Below are 4633 nucleotides of genomic sequence, written 5' to 3'. Positions count from 1 at the left end.
ATCTTTTTTATTTCTAATTTCAAAATCTTTTTCAAAAATCACTTGATTTCTTTTCCACTCTTAGTTTTCGAAAATCAATTAGAGTTTTTCAAAATATTTTTAAAATCCTTTTAATTTATTTTCAAAAATTTCTTCCTCTCTTTTCACATCCTTCTATTTATGGACTAACACTATTCCTTAATGCACAATTCGAACTCCATCTTTCTTGATAAGTTCGAATTCTTCTACTTCTTCCTTCTATTTTTCTTTTCCTCTGACACCTCAAGGAATCTCTATACTGTGACATAGAAGATTCCATATTTTCTTGTTCTCTTCTCTTTCATATGAGCAGGAGCAAAGACAAAAGCATTCTTGTTGAGGTTGACCCTGAAACTGAAAGGACCTTGAAGCGAAAGCTAAGAGAAGCTAAGGCACCACTTTCTGTAGAGGACCTAACAAAAATCTTCAAAGAAGAAGAACCCATGGTAGCTGAAAACAACAACAATGCCAACAATGCAAGAAAGGTGCTGGGTGACTTTACTGCAGTACTAACTCACGGGCGGAAACGGAAAGAGAGGGATTCGAACCCTCGGTACAAAATTTCGTACAACGGATTAGCAATCCGACGCTTTAGTCCACTCAGCCATCTCTCCCCAATTGCGATATCTATATATATTGTTTATGTTAGATTGCATAACCAAACAAAGTAGGGGTTGAAAAAAGACTTTTTTGTTTAGATCTTATATATTCTTTTTCTATTTATAATGGATTGGATTTCTATTCAGTATTATAACGAACATTATAGATATAGAACCTTCCAGATAAGATACATATACTTTTCTATAGTATATCATTATTATTTCTATAGTATATCATTATTATTTTATTAGATTTTTCATATTCTTTATATTCATTATCTAAATTATTTGATAATTTCATTCTATGTTTAGATTTCTATTAATGTTTATATTAGAATAATATTTCTTTTATTTATTATATCTCTTTTTTTATTCTCATTCCATTTTTTGTGGTTTATTTATTTTTTTTTTTTGCTACAGCCAGAGCCCAGCCAGGGTCTAGCCGGGCTCTGGGACTGTTTCCAGGAATCCCAGATAACTCTGATTTATTTGAATTAAAAAAAAATGAGATTTGCCCCCCTTTTTAATTGATTAGGGGGGTTGGTCCCCTTACGACACACGAGAACGCTCTAATTTGTAGAAACGTATGTTTCTATATATATAGACCCAGTCTCCGGTTCGACAAAAGGTCCAATTATGTGTAATAATAGCATTGTAGCAGCAGCGGGTATAGTTTAGTGGTAAAAGTGCGATTCGTTCTACGGACCCCTTAAAAGTTAAGGGATCCCGCCCTCCTTTGATTCATATCTCGATCAAGAACTTTATTTCTTACTTAAAGGGATTTTGAATCCTTTATTCCTCTCAATGAAAAATTCAAGGAATAATCTAAATTATCGTAATTTGTATCTAAGAAGAATCAATTCTCAATTGACAAATTGAATTCTAACATTATGAAACATAAGTTTTTAAAATTGGATCAAAAGTCCAATTTTTTTTGAGTATTGGATAAAGGATCCATGGGAAAAACTATAGAAAGTTTTTTTTTTCTAATCGTAACTAAATCTTCCTCTTTTTTGCTTTTTTGTAGTCTAAGAGAGGTTGAGGCACAATAGCTATTAAACGATTACTCTAGTTTACTAGAGACATCGATATCCTTTTTTTAGCTCGATGGAAATTTGATTCTTTTCCTAAAGATTCTTTCAAATAGAAATAGAGAACGAAGTAACTAGAAAAAACAAACGTATATTTGTAAAAATACTCCTTTTCTATTCTATAGGGATCATCTAAAAAGCAAGGCGTTTTCAATGTATTCATACAGAAAGGCTGACATAGATGTTATGGGTTAGCGGAATCTTTTTCCCGTGTTCCATATTTCTTCTTTTCTGAATCCCTTCCGTAAAGGAGCCGAATGAAACAAAAGTTTCACGTTCGGTTTTGAATTAGAGACGTTAAAAAAAAAAAAAGATAAATAAACGTCGACTATAACCCCTAGCCTTCCAAGCTAACGATGCGGGTTCGATTCCCGCTTCCCGCTTTTATCTTATTTCTATATTAGATATTAGATTAGAATCTTTCTCTTTTTTTTAGATTAGAATAAAATGTGGAATAAAATAAATACATTTTTTTAGTAAATTTTTTATCATTTCTGTATTTTGTTTTTAGTTATTTTATTCAATTTTATCAATTAATACAATATTCAATTTTCCAATTTGAATTCAAGATTATTGAATATAATATTCATTATATTATATATATTTATATATATAGTATATATATCTATATATTATATATTAGTATTTGTAGATATTATTCCATTTTTTCTTCTAACTTTTCACTAAATTGAATTTAGTGAAAAGTTAGAAGAAAAAAAGAAAAGCGTCCATTGTCTAATGGATAGGACAGAGGTCTTCTAAACCTTTGGTATAGGTTCAAATCCTATTGGACGCAAATAATTTGCATTATGTATTTAATATTTTTATATTTATAATATAAAAATATAACTCTAAATAGAATTTCTATATTTCTAAAAACTAAAAATAAAAGATAAAAAAAAAGATTTTGAATGATTTGAATTGAACAAGAACCACTTATCCTTTGAGAATTAATATAAAAGTTTCATGACTGAAACAAGGTCCTCCATTAGAAACTTGGAGGTACAAGTGGGTCAGCTGAGTAAGAAAATTACTGAACTCCCTCCTAGCACTCTTCCAAGCAATACAGAAGAGAATCCAAAAGGAGAGTGCAAGGCCATTAACATGACCTACATGTCCGAATTTGGAGAGGAGGAAGAGGCAGTGAACGCCACTGAGGAAGACCTCAATGGACGTCCACTGGCCTCCAATGAGTTCCCTAATGAGGAACCATGGGAATCTGAGGCTCACACTGAGACCATAGAAATTCCATTTGACTTACTTCTGCCATTCATGAGCTCTGATGAGTATTCTTCCTCTGAAGAGGATGAGTATGTCACCAAAGAGCAAGTTGCTAAATACCTTGGAGCAATCATGAAGCTAAATGACAAGTTATTTGGTAATGAGACTTGGGAGGATAAACCCCCTTTGCTCACCAAAGTATTGGATGACTTGTCTAGGCAGAAACTACCTCAAAAGAGACAAGATCCTGGGAAGTTCTCAATACCTTGTGCCATAGGCACCATGACCTTCAAGAAGGCCTTGTGTGACCTAGGGTCAAGTGTAAACCTCATGCCTCTCTCTGTAATGGAGAAGCTATGGATCTTTGAGGTACAAGCTGCAAGAATCTCACTAGAGATGATAGACAATTCAAGAAAACAAGCTTATGGGCTTGTAGAGGATGTTCTGGTAAAGATTGAAGACCATTACATCCCTGCTGATTTCATAGTCATAGAGACTGGGAAGTGCATGGATGAATTCATCATCCTTGGCAGACCCTTCTTAGCCACAGCAAAGGCTGTGATTGATGTGGACAGAGGAGAATTGATCATTCAAGTGAATGAAGAATCCCTTGTGTTTAAGGCTCAAGGATATCCCTCTGTAACCATGGAGAGGAAGCATGAAGAGCTTCTCTCAAAACAGAGTCAAACAGAGCCCCACAGTCAAACTCTAAATTTGGTGTTGGGAGGTTCCAACATTGCTCTGAGCATCTGTGAGGCTCCATGAGAGCCCACTGTCAAGCTACTGACATTAAAGAAGCGCTTGTTGGGAGGCAACCCAATGTTATATTTTATCTATTTTCCTTTGTTATTTTATGTTTTCTATAGGTTGATGATCATGGGAAGTCACAAAATCAATTGAAAATGCAAAAACAGAATGAAAAATAGAAAGAAAAACAACACACCCTGGAGGAGAACTTGCTGGCATTTAAACGCCAGTGAAGCTAGCAAATGGGCGTTTAACGCCAGAAAGGGGCACCAGACTGGCGTTAAACGCCAGGAAAGGGCAAGAAGCTGGCGTTAAACGCCAGAAATGGGCACCAGCCCGGTGTTTAACGCCAGAATTGGCATAAAGAGCATTTTTTTCGCCACTTGGTGCAGGGATGACTTTTCCTTGACACCTCAGGATCTGTGAACCCCACAGGATCCCCACCTACTCCACCACCCTCTCTCTTCTTCATCACCCATTCACCAATCACCTCAACCACTCTTCCCCAAAAACCCCTCACCTATCAAACCCCATTCTTCTCTTCACCACTCACACCCATCCTTTATAAAACCCCACCTACCTAACCATTCAAATTCAAACCACTTTCCCTCCCAAACCCACCCTCACATAACCGAACCCTACCCCTCTCTCCACTCCTATATAAACCCATCTTCACTCCTTCATTTTCACACAACCTAAACACTACTTCTCCCCCTTTGGCCGAACCACAAAGCCATCTCTATCTCCTTCATTTCTTCTTCTTCTACTATCTTCTTTCTTCTTTTGCTCGAGGACGAGCAAACCTTTTAAGTTTGGTGTGGTAAAAGCATTGCTTTTTGTTTTTCCATAACCATTTATGGCATCCAAGGCCGAAGAAACCTCTAGAAAGAGGAAAGGGAAGGCAAAAGCTTCCACCTCCGAGTCATGGGAGATGGAGAGATTCATCTCAAGGGTGCA

The 4633-nt window shown here is 35.9% G+C and overlaps 2 non-coding genes across 2 annotated transcripts; one reads left to right on the top strand and one right to left on the bottom strand.

Moving 5' to 3' along the window:
• Positions 1–545: 545 nt before the first annotated feature.
• Positions 546–632, bottom strand: TRNAS-GCU (transfer RNA serine (anticodon GCU)). Its single transcript has one exon. It is a non-coding gene; the product is annotated as a tRNA-Ser (tRNA).
• A 1800-nt stretch (positions 633–2432) lies between these two features.
• Positions 2433–2504, top strand: TRNAR-UCU (transfer RNA arginine (anticodon UCU)). The gene has a single exon. It is a non-coding gene; the product is annotated as a tRNA-Arg (tRNA).
• Positions 2505–4633: the final 2129 nt, after the last annotated feature.

The sequence above is a fragment of the Arachis duranensis genome, chromosome 4 (genome assembly GCF_000817695.3).
Source record: "Arachis duranensis cultivar V14167 chromosome 4, aradu.V14167.gnm2.J7QH, whole genome shotgun sequence".
Taxonomy (NCBI): domain Eukaryota; kingdom Viridiplantae; phylum Streptophyta; class Magnoliopsida; order Fabales; family Fabaceae; genus Arachis; species Arachis duranensis.
Note: the sequence above shows the minus strand (reverse complement) of the source record. Positions and strands in the feature narration are given on the sequence as shown.